The 23,035-nt window shown below is 42.8% G+C and overlaps 1 protein-coding gene across 4 annotated transcripts in view; it reads right to left on the minus strand.

Annotated features, from left to right (window-relative positions):
- The window catches only part of ACSL6 (acyl-CoA synthetase long chain family member 6), a 160,406-nt gene that overhangs the window by 94,826 nt on the left and 42,545 nt on the right, over positions 1-23,035 (minus strand). Inside the window, exon 1 of one of the 4 annotated variants that reach the window (XM_060240480.1) lies at positions 14,182-14,441. The exons of the other annotated variants lie outside the window; for them this stretch is intronic. The gene's annotated coding sequence lies outside the window, so the exon portion shown is untranslated. Of the gene's footprint in view, positions 1-14,181; positions 14,442-23,035 lie in introns of those variants that run through there. 4 annotated transcript variants of the gene reach the window in all.

Here is a 23,035-nt window from a genome sequence, read left to right on the forward strand (position 1 = left end):
CACCCATAACTACAAAGTCTTGTTGCCTGAATACATTGCCAAACTGCTCAAGGAGGGGCGCATCCACCTCCTCACCTGGTCTGGTGGTATGTAGCAGACTCCAACCACAATACTGTTTATCTTTCCTTCCCTTAGCCACACCCAGATATTTTCCACTGGGTTGCCACCTCCTCTCCTCACATGCAGCACCACCACAACTCCTCTTTGATACTTTAGGTTTTTCTTGGACAATTCATATCCATCCACATCCCACCAAGTCTCTATAATGCCTACTAAATCATATCCCTTCATCTACATTAGAAGCTCTAGCTCCTCCTTCTTGTTGACTAAGTGGTGGGCATTGGTACATAGGCACCTGATGCTCCACAGCTTTGGCTCCATTTGACTCAGCCTTCCCAGGTGGGCCTCTGCTGTTTGGTCTCCTTCACTGAAACCCCCATGTTGGTTGTCTCCTTTCCCTTGTAGTGTCAGTTTAATCCTGCTAAATCTCGTCAGGTTCCTGCCAAACACATTCTTCCCTGACCTTAATAAGTCCATCATATGCAAGCAAACACATTCTTCCCTGACCTTAATAACTAAAGTCCATCATTGTCTCCCAGAAAATCTAGCCTATGTATTTATAACAAACAAAATTTTAATAAAACTTCAGTTTTATTTTCCACCCACAGGCAAAAGAACCTGATAAGTTTATAGTATTCTTTATCTGTGGGAAGAATTCATCTGTATAAAGCAAAACAGAAGTACAAGTAGGTACCGTATTTTTCGGACTATAAGACGCACTCCCCCCCCCCCTAAAACTGTGCGTCTTATAGTCCGAAGGTACGTACCTTCGGAGGGGGGGGCGATCTGCTGCCTCTTCCTCCGATCCGGCGCTTCCCCGCGCCTGTCTGCCTGGCTCCATCTTCTTCAGGCAAGCGCTGGGATAGCTCCACGTGGCCCCAGCGCTTTGCAAGCACCGGCTGCGGAGGGGGCAGCGTGCTTCCTACTTCCCTGTGTGCCTGCCTTCAGCTGTGATGTTTAAAGCAAGCGCTGGGATCGCTCCCTCCCCCCTCCGATCTCAGCGCTTGCTTTAAACATCACAGCTGAAGGCAGGAACACAGGCAAGTAGGAAGCACCCACCCCCTCCGCAAACGCAGCGCTTTGCGAGCGCCAGCTGTGGCGAGGGCAGCGTGCTTCCTACTTCCCTGTGTGCCTGCCTTCAGCTGTGATGTTTAAAGCAAGCGCTGGGATTGCTCCCTCCCCCCTCCGATCCCAGCGCTTGCTTTAAACATCACAGCTGAAGGCAGGCACACAGGGAAGTAGGAAGCACGCTGCCCCTTCCGCAACTGGCGCTTGCGAAGCGCTGGGGCCACGTGGAGCGATCCCAGTGCTTGCCTGAAGAAGATGGAGCCAGGCAAGTAGGCGCGGGGGAAGCGCCGGATCGGAGGAAGAGGCAGCGGATTGCCCCCCAGGAGGAAGGTGCGTCCTATCCTCCGGAGCGCCTTATGGTGCGAAAAATACGGTAATTCACTTCCATCATTCAGGCTGATACTCAGCACATGAGCCACAGGCCGTATGGGACAGGGTCTCCTATACTATATCAGACAGAATAGCAGCACTACAGTAAATTACTGGGAGGACACAAAAATAAAAGGTAGTCAGAAGAAATATACACAGATCCTACCATTTTGAGATTCACAACATTTTACATTACAAGCCACACCCTTGCTTGTGATAAAAAACAGCAAAAACTTAAATCCAACTACTATGAAACCTGCTTCAGTTTCTTTTTCAAATAAATATAACTAAATTGAAGAGATGACAATAATATAAGAACATGGCCAAACTGCTGAAGAACTGGCACATCTTTGTTCTCTTTGGTGATATGGTTCTGTGGTAATGTTAGAAGGGTATGTTGAAGGTCCCACGTTTAGTCATCTGATCTTCAGTTAAAAAGGACCAGGCGATGCAAAAAATCTCTGCCTGAGACCTTGGAGAGCTACTGCCAGTCTGAGTAGATAACACTGACCCTCATGGATCAATGGCTGGATTCAATATAAGGCATGTTTATGCTTTATGTGATGATATGACAAAAAACCATCTTATGCCTAGCTTTCATAAGCCTATTCTCCCTTTCATAAGGAGGGAACAAAATGAAAAGGGAAATTGCTGAATTACAAGTTATTACAACACTTGAAACAAACACACACAGCAGGACTTAACAGGGATACTGATGTCTTATCTCATTACGTATGCCAGGGATGGCCAACGGTAGCTCTCCAGATATTTTTTGCCTACAACTCCCATTAGCCCCAGCCAGCATGGCCAATGGCTGGGGCTGATGGGAGTTGTAGGCAAAGTTGTTGGCCACCCCTGACATATGCTAAACTCATTCAGTCCTTACATATGCAAACTCACCAAGAAGGGCTATACATCGTCTGTATTTTAATATGTCTTTTTTGGAATAGTATAATGGAATAGTGATTCTAATGCAATTCTCTGACATAACACTGACATATTTCTCTGACACAACACTGCACCCCACCTCTAAGAAAAGGATGCTTGAGGGGGGATGAACAGAGCATAACAACAGTCTCAGTTTATTACTCTGAACAATTAAGATGGATACCTTTACCCATCTGTCTCCTGTTTTGACATATTTTATTGCTACGCTGTTCCTCACACACACACACACACACACACCCGATTAAATCCAAACAAATGGTGACCTGGTGACTTTATAAACTTAGCTTGTTATTGCTGTTGGCCTTTGCATATGCCAAAACATCAATTAAGCTGTTCACCTATGTAAAGGCATCTGTCTCTCTATATATGAACTGTTAACTTCCATTTCAAGGTATCTGAGGAAATGTGCGTGCACATGGAAGCAGTGCCAGATTAAACCCTGTGGAGGCCCCCAGGCAGTCAAAATCTTGGGGGCCCCCTCGCAAATTATCTCAGTCTTAGTGGCCACCCCACCACCCATGGCCCCCACTGCAGCCTGCAGGCATCTTCTCAAAAGCCCCTTTTACTAAACTGCAGGGGAGAGGTAGAGAGAGACAAACTTGGCAACAACATCAGCAGCAGCCGCACCAGGGAAGCTGGGCAAAGAGTAGCTCAGTTGCTGGCTGCATGTGGAGGCTGGAAGGTCTGCAAGCAAGGGGGGAAAGGGGGGCAGGAGCTGGCGCAGGGCCCCTAAAGGCGTGGAGGCCCATATTGTTAATCCAGCTCTGCATGGAAGTTCATACCTTGAATAAAACTTTGTTGGTCTTAAAGGTGCTACTGGACTCTAACTTTGCTCTGTTACTTCCAACAAATGTCTCCTACTGCAAAGATCCTTCCCTACTCTCCCGGACACCAAGATCTAAAACTGTTCCCCTCCCTAATTTTCAGCCACTACAAGCAAGCCATGCACCCTTTGGCAGCTTCAGCTGTGTGCAACTCTCTTCTATATTCAAAACCCTTCTCTGTTTTGCTGACCAAACAGATGCTTGCTAAGTAACACCCCTGTTTCCATGGCAGCATCCCCTTATATTCAGAGGCAGCCACAGTGATGCTTTTGAGAAACACTGATCAAGATTCAGCCTGTGGTCACACTTTCCAGTTATCTGTTACAAATGTGATGGTAAAAAGTTCATTTAAAAACAAAACAAATAATTTTGTATAATATGTCCAAACTTTTAACCATCAAGGCTAACTATGTAATTTGAATTTTATAAGTTCAGGCAGATTTCAGTATTGGGGAAATACATCCCTAATTCACTGGTACCTGGGCTAATTTTCTTGTCACTCATTACCAAGCCAAGAAAATTGTGACCCAAATACAACCCACCAGCCACAAAATTTAGCTTGTCTGAACACTCCCATTTTGCAGTCAAATTGCCAACAAAATTGTAGTTTTGCGGAATCTCTGATGAGTCATCGTATCTTTTATTATTTATTTACTTTCTCACTGAGATTTAAAGCAGATTACAAAATGTAAATGTATACAATCAGTAGGATGATATCTCTATCAAACAATGTAATAGGACTAGGATTACATCAATCTAAAACAAATCATAAAGTATTAGGCATTATAATCTAAACAATGTAGAAAATTGTATTCATAAACCTAAAGACAAAGAAGTGAGACTGAGATACTAAATACAGCAAACAAATAATTCATACTATACACTGGTATTGTTCACAGCCCTGTTCCCGTTATAAAAGCAGCTTTCTCAAACATTTTGTCGTAATATATATATTTTCATTAAAACGAACAATTTTGCTTCATATAGTTTGCAGATGTGTGGAAGCCTTCTTGACCATCTCTGGCTCACCATTTCACAAGGTAGGGGGCAGAACAGAAAATCCATGTGTATGGGCAGTTGTGCTTGCTCAGGTGCAGCAGACCCTATGCAGAAGACCCTATGCAGCAGATGATATCTTAAACAATTGGGATGGTCATAAACTAGTTGCTGCAATGGCAGCAAAGAGGTAATATTGCTTTACTGCTGTCATCACTGCTTCATGCAGGAACTATAGTTATAATATCCCTGACAAGTAGGTATCCAACCGATACTTTTAAACCTCCAGCAACGAAGAATCCACTACCTCATGAAGAAGACTGTTCCAGTATTGAACACACCTTGCTATCAAGAACTTCTTCCTCAAGTTTAGACAAAGCCTCCATTGCTGCAGTTTATATCCATTAGTCTAAATTCTGTCATCCAACAAGATTTAAAACATACATGTCCTATCCTCCATACAGCAACCCCTACGTATTGGAAGATGGCAATCATATCTCCATGCAAATATCTCTTCTCCAGTGTACAGATGCCCAACTCTTTTATCCTCTCCTCACAGGGCATGGTCTCCAAATCCCTTACTAGCGTTTTTGCCCTACATGGGACTTATTCAAGCTTATTAACCTCCTTCATAAATTGTTGTGCCCAAAACTGGTCAGACCATGTGATCTGATACATATGGACTTGCTAGCAACATAAACGCCACAGAGATAAACACAACAGATATTTGATATCAGTGGAACAGACTGTAAAATAAAATCCTCAAAAACCACATCCATTACCTATGGATACACCTAAACAGCTTATGATTTACTGTTTTTAGAGAACATTAAGTTACTGCATTTATACTTTAACACCTTGATGAGCATAATTATGTCCCTGCTTGTCAAATGAACTTTTGCAGTCAGTATTTGCCTAACATGGGTAATAGCTGAGCAAGGGAAGCTTTTATTGAGGAAACAATGGCAGGGGTGTCAAACTTATGGCCCAAAGGCCACAACCAGCCCACCCAGGGATTTAATCTGACTCACAGCTCTTTTCTCTCTCCCCTTCCCTCCAGTCCTCATCCTTTGAAGCTCCAAGGCTGCTCCTTCTCCCTGGTCTCTGACAGCTTCAGCAGGAAGCTCTTCTGGGCTTGCAAAGCTGCAAAGAAAATGTGGAATGGAAGGTTTCTTGCAGCTTTGTCTGTCTGCAGTGTATTTCAATGGAGTGGAACTAAACTAGTTTCACTTTCTAGCATTCATATGTCCAAGTGAAGCTATTGCTTGCTGGAGTGCTCTTCTTGCAAATAAAGGGGTGATGCTTTGAACCAGCTTGTCTCTGCTGAATGGACCTGAGAACTGGTACCTAGTGAATACTCTAACTTGGGAACCCACAGCCAAAGGAGGATATTACACCAGAGAGCCATTGCCAATCTAAGTAGACCTGGGGGCATGAGTAGAAGCTTGCAATGCCCAGTCATTTCATGTTTTCCTAAGCCCAGAGCATTTTATAGTTTTGTTTTATATTTTTAGTTTCTGCTGTGATCTTTGTGCTTTTTCTCGATGTTTTATTTTTAAACTTGCATTGCCAAATACCACTATTCCCCCAACTCTTCATTTTAGACAAAATATCGCAAGAGTTTTAAGCATGTTTGCATTTAAACAAAAAAAATTCTTGCACCCAGACAAAACACTAGTCTGGGCTCAAGCAGCTATGTTTATTTATTTCATTTATAGCACAGTTTTCTTACCAAAGCAGCTCCTCTTCCCAATATATCCTCACAACAACCCTGTAAGGCAGGTTAGGCTGAGAGTGTGGGAGTTGCCCAAGGCAGGATGACGATTCATATCTAGATCTCCCAGATCTTAGTTTGACATTACAACACTCTGGCTCCCTATGTGCAACTGCACTTACAGTACAACACGTGCTGTTCATTTTTAACAATATGGATGTCTAATCAGTGTTTCTGAAGCCAGTTACGTGGGCCCATTCAAACAACCAGTGCATGGCACAGTAGTTTCTTGAAGCCAACTTGAAATTGCAGATCACAATTCTTTTTACAGAGAATTGACAGAAGTGCTCCAACCCAAACTCTGGCTTTTTGCATGTTCCTGCATATCATGCGAATAACAGGTAGTGGTATGTAATGAAAATGGTTACAGTGTAGTCAGGAGTGGAATTCTAGCAGGAGCTCCTTTGCATATTAGACCACACACCCCTGATGTAGCCAATCCTCCAAGAGCTTAGGGGGCTCTTTTTTGTAAGCTCTTGGAGGATAGGCTACATCAGGGGTGTGTGGCCTAATATGCAAAGGAGCTCCTGCTAGAATTCCACCCCTGAGTGTAGTGCCTATACATGACTGGTTCACCAGGCAGAAATCCATGATATATGGTAATTTTGTGAGTGTGTGTGTGTGTGTGGAGAGTAATTTTATTTACCAGCAAACAATTCATAAAAGTCCAATTCATAACCAATAAAAGGTAATATAAATATACAATAATTATTATACACTAAAATACGATACCACCTAAAATATGCATAAAATACAAATACAGACTTTAAGACACTGACACTGAAGATGTAAAATTAGTGTTAAAACCAAGGATGAACTAAAAACCCTGTCTAGACCTCTTCGTTTCGTCCCTTAATAAATAATTTATTTATTCACTGCCTAAGCCAGCATTTATATGGTGATTTTAAGGATTCACTATACATTTCAAAAGAGTTGCATCACTGCTAACATAGTAGCTAGGGTTGCCAACTCCAGGTTGGTAAATCCCTGGATATTTGGAAGTAGAACATGGGGAGGGTAATAGGAGGGGCCTTAAAAGCAAATATTGCCATAAAGCCCACCCCTCTGAAGCAGCAATGCTCTCCAGGGGAACTTATTTCTGTTGTCTGGAGGTCAGCTGTAATTCTGGGAGATCTCCAGCCCCCCACCTGGAGGTTGGCAACTTTAAGTATCATTCATATGGAATTCAGACTGCACAGAGAGGCTTGTATGTTTAAATACTCCCCCTTTTGTCCCCCCCAAAAGATCTTCATTGCACAGGGAGAAGACCAGGCTCAAATCCTTTCCTGACATCCTGGCTTCCACATTGGCAATGATAGTTTTGAAACAGGTAAATATTCAAACAATCTTGCTTCTCCAAAACACACTATTCACTGGGATACTGAACTCAACTCCCAGTCAATTGCTAAACCCTAGACTGAAAGCTGCTATGTGGACCAGATCCTTATTCATATTTGACACTGTTAAAAAGGGACACAATAGGAAAGGCTTACATCTATGCAACATACAAGCAAGGTAAGTGAGATACAGCCGAATCTTCCAGGAATTGGGCTACAAGGTGATATCTGCATGGCATGTATATGGTCATATTTCAGTTTTATAAATACCAACTTTAAGCATGACCATACCCTAGTCCCTTGCTTATGAATCAAAGAGCTACAGCAACAAAATATCATTTAGTAGAGTATATGTAAACATTTCATACCTAAACAAGATAATTTGCATTACATTCCAATTACAATGCATTGCAAATATGCATTACAATAGTTAGAAAGCCAGACTAGGAACCAGGGAGACTCATGTTCAAATCCCCACTCAGCTATGAAGTTTAATGGGTGATCTTGGCCCATAACTCTCTTTCAGCAGAACCTACCTCATGGGATTTTTGAGGATAAGTGGGAAGGTGAAAGGGGGGATAGTTTATGTTTCCTTAAATTACACTGAGGAAAGACCACACACACAGTTAATATATAATCTTATTTTCAACTTATATTTTTCAGAAATTTACAAGTGGGGACCCAATCGTCTCCAAGTCACTACATGAAAGTGTTTTGAAAGGAAAAAAGTAAACATTATACTACAGAGGTACTTAATCTTTTTGATTCTGTGGGCACCTTTGGAATTCTAACATGGGGTAGTGGGTTGTTGTAGGACGCAGAGTTTACCACAAAATGGCTGTTGCAGGAGGCAGAGCCAACTACAAAATTACTGACATGGCAGGTGGAGCCAACCACTAAATGTCAAAGAGTGAGATTATGTATTTAATAGGAACTCTTCAACAAATCGTAAAGAAGCTCTGTTTAACAGGATGTCCTTTAAAATAAACTTTATGTGTTAAAACATTTTCTTGCATACACACATAGTAACTCAGTGAAGATCCTTGTGCTGGGGTAGCAGTTGTTATTAAAGCAAATTTTTAAAAGTCGGCAAAGCAAATCAGATTCCCAATGGCCAATCAGAAGCCCTGGTAGGCAAAAGCCAATTTGGCCCTATCTAGTTTCTAAAAACATTTGGTGAGCACCAGAAAAGGTGTTGGTGGGCATCATGATGCCTCACTGGAGATCCTGTTATACACACTGCTCCCTTCTTTACTGACACCAGACATGTGAATTTTCTATCTTAGTTAGAATTAAAATATAAAGAGGAGGATTCAACAGGTACTTCACTCGCATCTCTGGTTCTATTTTTTTTAACTTGTATTTCCACTTATGTACTTTCATAATACAGGAAATTGTTCTGACAGTATTAAGAGGAATTGGTGATATAAAAGCGTGGGTGTGAGTGATATTCTTTTATTGCATTCAACACACTCCTATAATACAGACTCAATATTAATGCAGACACAGAGTCTGTGTGAATAAGAAATGAAATACATGACACATTGTAAAACACAGATCAATATGGAAGGCAGAGAATTTCTTTTTTAATTTGCATGGTCTGCTAGGATCTATACCACAGGACAAAGAAAAACATCAAGATGAACTTACAAAGTTCTGTTTTTTTACCTCACCACCTGTGACCAGCAATTACTTAGCAATGAGCTTCAGCCTGTTTCCTAAATTACCGTTTAAGATATTGTTTTCTACTTCCTATTTCACTTGATAGGACACACACACAGGTGCCACTGTTAATAGGCACCTTAAGGAGATTAATTTCAAAAATAGAACTGATGGACAAGCAGACAATCTATTAGCTCTTCCTGACGGAAATTATTATACATATAGCAGTATGCCGGTTAAGTAGTTCTCTTTCCTCCCTTTGCAAGTAACAAGTTTTGCTGCCTACTTCTCTGAAATATTTTTAGGTCCTTGGAAGCAAAAACAGCTATCAGCAACTTAATGCAAATAGTACATCAGAATATCCACTGGATAAGGGTATCCACAGTGATGTGCCCCAAAGAATACAATTATTAATTACATAAGTTATACTTCAGATTCTGAATGAATCTCATCCAAATTCAGGAATATTTGGACCTTACAATTTGGGGCACAATATTCACTGAATGATAAGAGCCGCGTTCTGCTCATGACCTGAGTCCGATCTTGGTGGCAGCTGGGTTCAGGTAGCCGGCTCAAGGCTGACTCAGCTTTCCATCCTTCCGAGGTTGGCAAAATGAGCTTGCTGTAGGAAGGCAATGGCAAACCACCCCATTAAAAAGTCTGCCATGAAAACATTGTGATACGTCATCCCAGAGTCAGAAATGACTGGTGCTTGCACAGGGGACTACCTTTACCTTTATTCACTGGATGGGATACCTGCAGCTGCAAGAACAGTTTGGTATCAAACACTCTTTTAAACTACTATTCTGGTGCGATGCTGTCACATAAAGGCAAGGAAGAAATTATCAAATACCCCAGGCAAGGTAAAGTACTGATACCACTAAGTAAATAATAGTTTAGATTTTCACAGGGCAGGGAGATCAAATGCTGTTTAATCAATACTTCATACTTGTAGATACTGTAGGTAAGGAAATCAACTGACGATAGTATCAAAAGAATTTTCTAAGTCAAGGTAGGAGAGAGCAGGTGCTAGATGAAGCAGAGAAATGAAATTTACTTTAGATTCTTCCATCTGAGGTCGGTAAAATGAATACCCAGCTTGCTGGGGGGAAAGTGTAGATGACTGGGGAAAGCAATGGCAAACCACCCCATAAAAAGTCTGCCGTGAAAAAATTGTGATGCAACATCACTCCAGAAACAACTGGTGCTTGCACAGGGGTGACTACCTTTACCTTTTTTACATGTAGCTGTAGTCTGTTTGTTCACACTGAAATGAAATACATCTGCCAAGCAGTACATCAAAAAGCAGATAATAGAGCAACACAAGTGGGAATTCCACAAGGACTCACAGGGAGCATTCAATTCCCCCTCTCTGTTTCCTCTTTCTCCTCCCTGAAAACCCCCATTCCTTCTCCCCTTTTCATGCTTCCTTCTCTCTTCCCCAACCAGCCAACCTTCTTTCTCTGCCTCCACCTTCAGCTTTCCCTCCTTCCCTCCCCTGGCAGCCTCTAGTTGTGAAAACTACAGCCCAGTCACATGGTACTGGCCACTAGACTAGGTCCTGTTGCATGATGCTGAGCTTAGCTGCACCATGCTGGCCTCTGGGTCACTTATGTAGTGCAAGCCACTGGACCACTCAGTTGTGTACTGCTCATTTGTGCAGTGGGGAACATGCAAGGAGTCATCTCACTTTCTCCTGTATCCCCTCCCACTGTGTTTCATCTTTCTCTCTTTCTGGCAGCCCACACACCTCAACTGCTTCCTTCCCACATGTCAACCTAACTAGCTTTTATCTGTCCCCTCATCTTTAGCTATATTTGTCATTTATTTCATTTATGGAGACCCAAAGCAGCTTACACCATTGTCTTCCCTGTTTCATCCTAACAACAACCCTATGAAGTACGGTAGGTTAGTTTGGGAGTATATTACTGGCCCAAGGTCACCCAGTGAGCTTCCATGGCAGAGTAGTAATTGGAATCTGGGTCTCCCAGATCCTAGTCTAAGCACTACCCTGACTTTCATAGAGTGGCTACTGTTGGACAGTAGCAAGCTGCTGCTCCTATGTGATGAAAATCTCCAGTGAGAATCCACAGGTAAGAATCAGATATACAGACTGACTGATATATAGACACAGTTGCTCAATGAAATCACTGCAACTTTTCAAGATCTGAAAGGCCACTTTTAAATCAAAAATACCAGCCACAATTTGGGCTTTGAATCTCTGTGTTAAATATACTTTTTTCGGACAGAACTACATCCTTGGCATTAAATTTTTCAGGATATGCTTCCATCCTATCAATAAAAGTTCTATGTAAACAGAAGACTTGTACAATCTCATGCCAACAGATATGACAATTATACTTGCCAGTAATCTTGTCCATATCCATAATATGCTTTTATCATAGGTGGGGGGGTGGGGGGGTAGCATTCTTTCATTATTTTACTTGGTCATATTCTGGTTATTTCAACTGAATGAACTTGCCTTATACTGAGCTTAACTAAGCATAAAAGGTGAATACCTGCATTCTAATATCACAGCCACGGATACAGATTTTCAATATTAAAAAGCAAGGAAGCCCTATTATAGTATCTAGGAATTTTAAAAAGAGCATTTCCTACATGCTTTATATGTGCTTTCTGCAAGTATACATTACACTTTCCTGCAAAACAGTACAGACAAAGTAAGTGTACAAAGGTCAACCCCTAAACTTTTCCCTCCCTGTATCCAGACAGAATTTCAACTTATAGGTCAATTCCAAAACAAGGAGGAGATAGCAAAAGATGAGATGGCTGGACAGCATTACTCGTGTAACTGACATGAATTTGAGTGGACTTTGGAGGATGGTGGAAGACAGGAGGCATGACTTGGTCCATGGGATCGAAGAGTCAGCAACAGAACAACAATACAATTTCCCAGAGTGCCATCTATTGGTTGTTAGTAACATACATAATTTTAAAGCATAATCAAATACATTAACTTGTGCAATCTTTGTTCATGCAATGTATGTTTGAACTGACACAGAGTATTATCATGTGGATTCTATTATTCATTCTATTATTTTATGGCTCAAAATTGGTACAATATAAACGAGTTTTGTTGCTTTAAACAAAGAAAGCAATCTTGAACTCTCTTAACCCTGCAGAAATCAACAGAAATTACTTCCCATTAAACATGTTTAAGATAAGGTATTTAAACAAAAAAACCTCAAGAGACATAGTCTAGAGTTAAAATCTCCCCACAGATGTCACCACAACTAGCATGTAGTTTTGACGTTAGGCACTATTTCCAATTTTATGTACGCTTGAGATGGCAAACTTGGCACATGACCAAGCTGAAAGAAAGCATCTTTAGCCACATTTGTTAACTGGAAGAGGCAAACAATAATGAGACTCTGATTTCTATTTTACATGCAGCAAGTGGCACAGGAAAAAGCAAGGTGCAAAAGCTACCACCAGATGTTTCTCATGACTATTCCATGACAAAGCCAGCAGGGCGCAAAGCTGTGAAGTTAAATAAAAACTACTTTGGAGGGTCACTCCTTTGTTTGTCTGTAACCGTCATGACAAACTGACAAACCAATCAAGTAATCAGTGATGGGGAAGCAGATTTTGTAGAGTGCTGCCAGTCTTCCCCAGGATGCTCTTGGGGCCAGCAGTTTGTCATGTAAATTCAGCCATCCTCTCATTGTGTTAATCTCAGCAGAGCCAACAGAACTGTGAAACAATTGCAAACTGAATCAGAAGGTCCCATTAACCCTCTTTTACTGTATTATATAGTTGGTGTGAAAATGAACATGCTATTTCAAAAATTAATCTTGAAATACACGTTTCTAATCCTGTTCTCTGGCATTCTATATTTGTGGGCAAACTGGAGCAGGATTTTCATGGTAAACAACATCTGCAATTAGGAACTCTAATGCCTCAATATGTCCTTTGCTGCTAGCTCAAGAAAATGCAGTCCAATGCTTCCTACTGTTAAATCAGGATCTACTGGGCAATGTTGACCTACCAAATGTAACTTTACATTTTTTTTAAAAAAAAGAACACTCCTCCTGAGGCAAAACATTTTTTAAAATTCTCTGTACAGCTACAGATTCCCAACTCAAGCTTCACAGTCCTTCCTATAGTACACAATAGAAAGCCAAAGTCCACTTTGCTGCATAAATATGAAAAGGCTGCCCCGATCTACAATGGCTTTTGTTCATTTATGTCTGAATAAACTGGAGCTTAGGAAACAAAGCAGTTATTGCCTCCAAATATCTCAAAGAGGTCAGCGCCAGAAGCAGTCCACTTACAGAAATGTTCAGCTACAGCTTAAGCTTTTCAAGTCCTTAAAAGCTACAACCTGATATTGGTTTGCTGAGTTAAGAGTAAATCTCCAGTCAACAAAATCTATATAAGCAATTGCATTGATCTGTTAGGAATCAATTCAAGCTACAGCAGTAAAAGTGTTATTCTTGAGCTGCTGATTGTATTGCTAATATGAATACTTGTTTGACTCCATCGTTAAAATTGGAGTTTGCTTTTAGCATCACTCCCTTGAGTTAGTGTTTATATACATAGAGTCTGTCAGCATGTGGCTGGGAAACAGATGGAAGTTAATATGATGTTTAGGATCTTTTAGCCATTCGCAATATATTTTCCGAAAGTAGGTCAAATGCATCAACTATTTTACATTACTGCAAATTACTTAAATAGTTTATTCAAGACTGCTTACCTTTAATGACTGTAAATTTTAGTCTTCATATACAGATTATGTTGTGTTCTTGCTCTTTCAGAAACACATAACAGTGATTCGGTAGACTTCTTGGGCTTTCTGTGTTGAATGGAAGGATTTCCAGCCTCCCAAGTGTTTGTTTAAATGTGTGTCCCTGGCACTTGGTGATATTAACAGGAGAACAATTAAGATTTCTTTAGCACCAGCTCCTACATATTAACAATTTGTTCCCTCTGATAAGAAAAATACTTTGCCCTCCACTCTCCCTATTTTTCTTTAAAAGATTGTTTTTTTAAAAAAAAATTAGTAACCTAGATTAGGTTTTTAATTTTTGCAATGTGATGCTTTAGCCCCCAGCTATAAGAGTTCTACACTCAACCCTTAGCTGCCCACAAAACCACAAACAAGTCAAATGCAGTTACTTACTTGGTCCAGAAAGTGCTTGTAGGACTCCCACACCCAAACATATCCTCTGACTCAAAGCTACCTCTTCCTCAATCCCATAATGGAGCAGCAGCAAGGGAGATGCAGAGCTGAGCAGCAAAGCAAGTTCCTTCAAGACTGCAAGATCACTCCACGGTTACTAAGACTCAAAAGAACAATAGAAGCTCCACCCTCCCAAGTCCCTGAAAGGCTTTACAGGATCACCTCTTTGATACATCCAGTTCTCCCAGGGAACCGATGTCCTGACATCATTCTCTGTTCCCTTCTGGAAATATATTACTTCCAATCCCGCCCCCCCTCCACACACACACTCCACACTCTTGGGCAAGCTCTGCCAAGCACAGAATAGGCTTCCGCTAACTTAAGTGGATCCGATTCTGATTTTTTTTTTGCCTACTTGAAGAATGCTGGCTGTCACTCTAAGAAAATAAGCCCACCTCCACAGTCAACAAATCAATGGATTTTATTTAGAATTGAGTTCCAAACAGGAAAACTAAGCACAATATTTTAGAGCATAAAAACATATTTGTCTTTTCTTTTTCTTTTTGCCGACAAGATGCAGCTAACTTATGATAACTCCATAGGGTTTTCAAGGGAACAGACAAACAGAGGTAGTTTCCCATTGCCTACCTCTGTGTACCACTTATATTAAGAATTGCTGCTTGCCATTCCCATTTTGTCTGATGAAGTCTGCTTAAGAGCATACGAAAACTTACATTCTGAATAAAACATAAAGGTAAAGGTAGTCCCCTGTGCAAGCACCAGTCGTTTCCAACTCTGGGATGACGTTGCTTTCACGTTTTCACGGCAGACTTTTTACAGGGTGGTTTGCCATTGCCTTCCCCAGTCATTTTATTAGGTACACAAGAAAGGCATATCTACACACAGTGGCGTCACTGGGGTGGGTTGCACCCTGGGGCCAAGTGCGTGGGTTGCACCCTGGGGCCAAGTCGGTTGCACCCTGGGGCCAAGTGTGCCGGACTCGGAGGGAAGAGCAGCAGTCCTCATGCGCTGCCCAGAGGTGCTAAATCCCTCGCGTTCGAACAAAGGAAGCCTCCGCCTGGAGAAGCCGAAAGATTTGGGGACGGTAACCGTCCCGAAACTTGAGGAGAGGCGCTGCTCGTCCTGCAAACTACTTCTTCCATCAGTCCGTCCCTCCCAAGGCGCTGGCGGCGGCGCGGGCTTGTGCAAGACCAGTTGCTAGCCGAGAGCGGCGGCTGGGGGACCTCAGCGCACCTGGCGAGAACCAGCGAGAAAGAAGCCCGCTTCGGGTCCTCGTCGCCTGCCCCCTCCTCCCCCGCCGCCAGCAGCAGCGCCTGCGGTGCGGAGTCTTCAGCACTGGCGCTCATGCGCACTGCCGGCAATGCTCCTGCGCTACCCCTCACCCGCTCCTCCTCTTGCTGCTGCGAGCGCGCCCGATGCCGCCTGTTTTCCTCCTGCGTGAGGGACTCCCTCGCTCTCTGCCTGCCTGCCCCCTTCCCTTCCCTCCTGCGCCCCGCGCGTCTAAAGCCTCCTTTCCCTCGCTGGTTGGCTCGCAACGTCCTCCCTTCCCTGGTTTGCCTGCTCGCCCTCTGATGCCTGCCTGCGGAGAGCTGCGCTTTCCTCTTCCCTCCCGGCCTTCTCTCGCTTCGCCACTGCCTTGAAAGAGCCTCCCCGCGTCTCCCGCCAATAAAGACTGTGATTGCTTGCCGCCTGCTGCCTTCAAAGAGCCCTAGGGGGCCAATGAGAATGCTCTGGGGGGGGCCAATGGCCCCCTTGGCCCTGCCCTAGTGACGCCTCTGTCTACACACACACACACAAGGAAAGACTTACTTTTTTAAAAAAGGAAAGCATCAAATAAAACATAGTTGGTCTTAAAGGTGAACTTGCCTACTGCTTTGTTCTATTGCTTCAGACCAACAACCCTGGATATCCTTACTGAGTCTCTCATCCAAATACTAACCAGAGCCAACCCTGTTTAGTTTCTGAGAACTGATGAAACTGGGCTAGCTTAATTAATGAAATTAAATACCTGTGTGCCATTCCTAAGCCTCCTTTGGCTGTAAACTGTGAACAAGGACTGGGTTCATGTTGTCTTGTGTTGTTCAAAACACTTAGCACAAAGGTATGGTTGTGCAGAAGTAGACAAGCAACTGTTGGCATAATTGCTGCTTCTCCTTCTTTAGATGTGGAAAAAGTCACAGAAAGACACAGGTGTCTTTCCACACAGGGATGGGATTTTATTGTTTCCTCGTTGGCTGGTGCAGCTGCAGATTAAGCACAGCAGTCATGGGGTTTCTATATGGCAGGTTTTCCTGCAGTTTCCATGCCCCAATCTCCCAGAAGTGGTCACCCCTCCTCCCGTGGACCAACAGGCCTTTTGCAATATTTTTAAAATGGCACCAGAATATCATTATATCAATATTTTGTTGCAACAATCGGTGCAGCGGGTTCTCTAAATTTCCAGCTTTCCTTTTTTTAAAAAGTAAGTCTGTCCTTGTGTGTGTATGAAGATATGCCTTTCTTGCTTACCTAATAAAGTAAGAATTTTTTTTAAAAAATATGCCTTTCTCCTTGTATCTCCACAAGGGAAAGGGCTAGAGACTTTTAAAAAATGATAGCTGAGAATTCAGAGAACTTGCTGTACCTATTATTTCAACAGGGGATGGATATAACAATAGTCTAGTGCCTCCCTTTTTATAACCCCCCCCCCAAAAAAAACCCCTGATGGTGGAGGAAGGAAATGGTTCCTGAAGAGACAGGGTCAGGAAAAAAGGCTGCCATGGGAGTCTTACAATCCCTTTTCTCCCACACACACAACAGCCACCCCAGCTTTACTGCAACGTTTCCTAAAACTTCACGGCAAAGCAGGTATGAGAACAAACAGAGAAAAGCCAGGGAAACCCAGAAGTACACAAATGCTGTGGGGAAGCAGGTAAAAAACCCACTTCCCAAAAGCATGGAACTCAGGGCAGATACCCCCCATGTGGATGACACCATACATATCTGCATATGATAATTTCTTTAACAGCCTATATTACAGTAATTGTTGAGAGTCCTATGACTGCTGACACTCACATTTTGACAATCACATATAGACTGTTGGAAAATTCAAAGATACATATAGGAGATTTGTTAATATTTAATTACTTTCAGCATAGTGTGTATCAGAAAATAAGAAGAAGCACTCTCTCTGCTCCTAACCCTAACACAGAATTTCATCTGGGATTGTCAGCACGCACGTACAAATGCTTATATTCAGCTATTTTTGGAAATTCACATATACAAATAGAATTTAAGCTTTTGCACAGGCAGAGCTAAAAAGCTATCTCTGAACCAGTTCCAGCCCTTGAACACTGAGTTTCTGCACACGAAATGCCAGAACACTTGCAAGGAAGCCTTTTAAAAGCAGCTGCCATTCAAGCCCTGCCTCACTTCTCTCCCAACTTCTCCCTCTTTTGTGGATTTCCTTTGGATGCCAGTTTCAGAATTTACGACAAGAATCATGCAAGTATCATAAAACATCACAAAGTCAAATATGAGGAGTTTTGCAATTCTGCACATAACAGCAAAGATGTATCTTTTAATACCAAGAAGCAAGCAGCACATTAATTACTTTCCCAAACATTACATTCATCATGAACTAGGTGTTTCCTTTTTTTTTTTTTACATACTTTTTTTTACATAAAATTTTACATCGGATGGTTTTCTGTGTGCCCTTACTGCAGGGGTGGCAAAACTGGCTCTGGGGACACATGTGGTTCTTTCACACATATTGTGTGGCTCTTGAAGCCCCCACCTCCCCAAAAGCCAGCTTGGGTAAAGCATTTCTCTTTTTAAATCACTTCTTCAAGCCAAGCCAGCTGCTGGTTTGGAGAATGTATTTAAAGTTGCTCTCTTCCCACCTCTCCCTCCTTTCTCCCTCCCCCATCTATTTGCCTTCCTTCCTTCCCTTGTGGCTCTCGAACATCTGATATTTATTCTATGTAGCTCTTACGTTAAGCAAGTTTGGCCACCCCTGCCTTACAGAATTACTTTGAAGTGTAATGAAGAAAAAATACACATGAATATTTGCCAACCAGAGGCATCTGGAGAATAGTTTAAAGTGTTCCTCCTCTGTAATGGCTGCAATTTAAGTTTGGCCCTCCATCCCTATTGCACTAACCAATTAAGTACAGTAAATATGGCAATTTTCAGGTAGCTACTGAGATGGAATGGCCAAACGGAATGGCACAGGAGGCAAAGCTGTTGTGTATATACCCAATATAAACCATGTAACGTTCAGGATTGCCTCATATATCAGCAAAATTGACAGGGGAATCCTGTTGGCAATACAACGGTATCATCGGGGTCTATAACAGCAGGGAATAAAACTGGCTGTTTGCACCAATCCAGCACTGTGTAAAGGTGTTGAAAGTCTGTTCATCTTTGATGGGCTGTATGCCAAGATACAATTCATTTGACCATTCTGTTAACCATACTATTTTGTTAGTAATTGTGCACTATGCAACAATTTTTTTTCCCAAAATGACTAACCAGCTTTTATTTATAACACTTCTTAACATCAGACGCAGACCAAGAAAGAACATAAGAAAGGAAAGGAACAGCCACCATGCCCCTCACCTACCCACCCTGGGCAGGGTTCCTGGCATCAGTGCCTGGGCTGGACACAAGCACAGGCAGTTCTGCCACCTGTCAGTGCCCAGTACACACTAGGGCTATTCCCTGGCACTGCTGTGGCATGGTTCTTGGCTCTGAGGCTAGCTCAGAAATACTGCCTCCCTCTGGCTGGGGCTGCAAGACAGCAGGGCAGAGACAGCACTTCCATGGTACTGACCAGGGAGATCTCCCTGCCCCAGAGTTACCTTTTAAAAGCCTATCTGGATGAGTGGAAGCAGGGTTTAGAGGGGAGGGCTAGGCAGAAAGCACAGCTGGGAGAAGATGAGAACAAAAGAGACAAGGCAACTAGGGAAGGCTTTGCTAGAATGAGATAAGAGCACCAGGGCTGAAGGCCCTCTTGGCCCTTGGGAAACAAGGGGAGAAGCAAGCAGTGCGACTCTGGAGTAGGTCTGCCAGCACCCAGTGCCAGGCAGGGGATCCCCCAGTAGGGGTCCCAACCCTCCCGCCCTGGCAGGGGACCCCAGGATTTCCACCCTCTTCCCCCGCTCCCCCAAAAAACGGAAGCGGGGGGAGGGGGGAAATGGCGAGCCACTGCCGCCCCCTCCCCGCCCAGTGAAGCCGTAGGTGGCGGGCCCGCCGGTGCCCAGCAGCAGGAGGAGGCAGCGGCGGAGGAGCTGGCAGCCGAGGGCCTCGCTGGCGGCGTTGGCGCAGCAGAGGGGCAGCAGGAGTGCGGCAAGGAGATCGGGCGCGCCGGAGCAGCGGAGGCGGCAGAGCCAGGCGCGGCCCAGGGCGGTGAGGGAGCTCTTGGAGGGGTGCAGCACAGCCCCGCCAGCACCAGCGCTGCAGCGCCAGAGGCCGAGGAGGAGGCCCCGAGCCCCCGGCCCTGCTCTCCATGCCCGCGCCACCGCCCTGCTTCACCCAGGCCTCCAGCCTCAGGCGGCCGCGGAGGGGCAGGGAGGACGAGCGGGAGGAGGAGGGAGGGACAGCTGCTAGTGCAGCTGCGGCGCGGGAACCTGCGGCTGTGGCGCTTGTCACAGCCTTGATATTGGCTTCACCCCTACCATCTCCTGACTCCACCCCCAAAGTCCCCAGCTATTTCTTCAATTGGACTTGGCAACCCTATCCCCCAGTTTTGTAGTCTTATCCTTACTGCCAGCCAGCTGGCCAGTGGGGAAAGCCCCACTGCAACAGACATCACATGCCTTTAAATCTCCACAGGCTTAGAAGCTTGCAAACTGCTTGTGTTTTGGAAGGTGTGTGTACCTTTGAATCTCAGCAGGAAGAAAGCTGCATGGAGTCAGAAGCAATCAGGCAGAGCCATGTGGCTCTTCCTGGAGAGTGTGCAAAGCCCATGGGAAAAGATGAGAGCACAGTCCCTCAGGTTTCCATTCATTTCAAAAGTTATTTGTATAGTAAAGTGGATAGTAATTAGTTAACCAGAACCTCATTATGGAATGGAGGAAAACTCCACTCTCTAGACTGCTCTTTTACTTTTGTTTTCCTGTGTTAGTCTGAAGAAGTTGGTTGAAATACAGCAGATTGTTATATTCAGCAACTTCCATGAGGTGACAATAGTGTGGGCTTGCAAACTGTGTGTTCATTCTGGTTGATTTGTGAGTGTTCCTTAATAAAACCATATGTAGAAATGCTACCAAATCCTGACAAGGGACTTGTGGGGGTATGACAAATTTCACTTTCATGTACTGGAAGTGCAGCTGCTGAGGGACCCTTTGAAGGCAAAAAATGGGATGAGGGAATTAAGACTTTATTCAGGGGAACTGCACTGCTTTATTTTCTTTATTTTTTAGGGAATGGGAAAGTTTCCAGGCTCCACCCCCAAAGTCCTCAGGTATTTCCTGAGTTAGGCCTGGCAACCCTACCCTGGAATAATGCAGTTACCAGGAAAAGCAGCTCTATGGTTGGCAAACAATAGACAAAGTATGAAAAGTAAGAACAAACCTCAGAAGTGTGAGTGCCCCTACACCCAGGAGATGTCAAAAAAGAAAAGAAAACACTGTCATAAAACATAGCTAAACTGAAGATTAAGACTGTTTACAATTTTATGATTTTGTGCTTCCTCCCCTTGGAAAGCAGGATGATCACAGTCTGCAAATGAGCAGTATTTGCATTACCTCTAATGGAGACTGCCATCTTAAACACATACCTTTGGCTTGCACAAATCATGACTCAATGAATTAAGATACACAGTACTTAAAAAGTGCTCCGTCTGTTACACTAACCCCAAGCCTAGAAAACTGTTAAAGGATATGACTTCAAAGATTGCTCTCTTTTGTCTCTGGTGAATTAGCTCTCAATTGAACAAATCTTGAGCTGTATGTTATATAGAATGTAGGAAGTGAAACCTTTATAAATTAGCCTATAGTTTCTTCTTCCATCCACAAAGCTCCCTGCATTGTTACACTATTGTTTCTTGTTTCTAACAGCACTTGTTTCAAAATATAAAGACTGGTCAGGAAAACTGTTGTCTACAGTGGTAAAAACTCACAAGTATGATCGATCTCACATTGACACCAAAACAAAGTGCTATATTCCTTTTCAGAACATGTGGCACTGTGGAAATATGCAGGGCTAGAAATTGTATGTTGTTTTATCCTCTTGATAAGCTGCTATATTGTTTTTGTGTGTTTGCAATTTGTTATTGCTTTGTCAGCAGCCTTAAATCAAAGATGGGGTGTGATTTTTTAAAAAAAAATAAATACAAAATGTGAGAAGATATGTTCCCTCAGAGGATTATTTTTTCAAATAGTCTTATTAAGTACTTTCTCCTTTTAAATTAGTGAAAAGTGTTTAAGACAAAGTTTAACTTACTTGGACATGTACTATAAAGGCTTTGATCTTTTTTTTTTAATCACCATTATTTTCAAGCATATCTTTATTAATAAAATATGACTAAGTTTATCCATAGTTAAGTTGCACAGTGTATGATAATAACACACTGTTGAAAAGTTAACTGTTTTAGTTTCATAATATATAACTCCAGTCCTGGTCCTTATATGTCTTTAGGGAGATAGTTGCACTGGAGCTTAATGTACTTCCCATCCTGTAGGCTGGCATATAGCCCACCTATATGAATTTTCTGACAAATGGACAACTGATTCACAAAACACTGCACAAAGGGTCCAACCAAAAACAATCCCCAAGATGGTTATGTGAATGAGACCTTGTTTTTTGCAAGTGAAAAAAAAATCAACAATAAACCAAAATTATAAATGGGAAGGTTTCAGAAACAATGTGAATAGAGATCCTGTAATTACTAATTGTATCTATTTAATTTCATCAAGTATTATGTAATTAGAGTATAGGCCTAATTAGCAACGAAGTGACCTTCTAACTATTTGTCACAATACATTTCAGATGCTTCTATTGTGATTATGTCTATGCATTGCTAACAAGATATTTTATAATTAACAGACTGTGGAAGCTTCAAGTTTAAAACCAAAACAAAACATAAACAATTATTTTCTCTCACTGTAGGAAGCAATACCATTGCCATGCCCATGGCATTGAAAAGATTTTCCAAACCATTTAAGAAATACAGATGTTGGATGACCATGTATTCAATTAACAGCCATGTGAAGGGGGATACTGTTTGGTTGGATACAGACAGGCAACTCTGTGCACTCAGGAGACATTGCAAATCCTGCCACCCCAAAATGGAGCAGACAAATCCCAATCACATGCTCCCATGCAAGGCACCCAAATATCATGCAGGGGGTGCATTGGCATATTCACATGGTTTTTGCGCACCATCCCCTTAGCACATTTTGAGTTCTTTTTTTCCCCTTACAATTTTAGTGGCCATGCGCATAGGCACTCATCCGCTCTATGGCAGTGATTTTTCTAAAAAATACTGATGAGTATGTAGAGTGGATTGGTGGATCCACATCGCCAATCTGTCTTGCGTGCGCGCTCCCGTAGTCAGATGCCAGGAAACGTGGGAGGAATGTGGCAGAAGACTTTGCTATCACTTCTCAACTGGTAGCTATTTGATGCATCTGAGAGACATTGGAGAACGGGGTAAGTATGAATGGACAGCAGCTGTGCGTGTCTGACCTTGACTTTTTGATTCACCTGGGGGATATGCCTATGTTGGCTCAAACTGGCTGTCTGAATGCAGCCTTTGGCTGATTCTACATTCATGTCTGGGTCTGATTTTCTGAGCACTGAAATTGCCTTATAGAAATGCATATATTTTTTCATCTACACTCAAAATTTT

Source organism: Heteronotia binoei, chromosome 5 (genome assembly GCF_032191835.1).
Source record: "Heteronotia binoei isolate CCM8104 ecotype False Entrance Well chromosome 5, APGP_CSIRO_Hbin_v1, whole genome shotgun sequence".
Taxonomy (NCBI): Eukaryota; Metazoa; Chordata; class Lepidosauria; order Squamata; family Gekkonidae; genus Heteronotia; species Heteronotia binoei.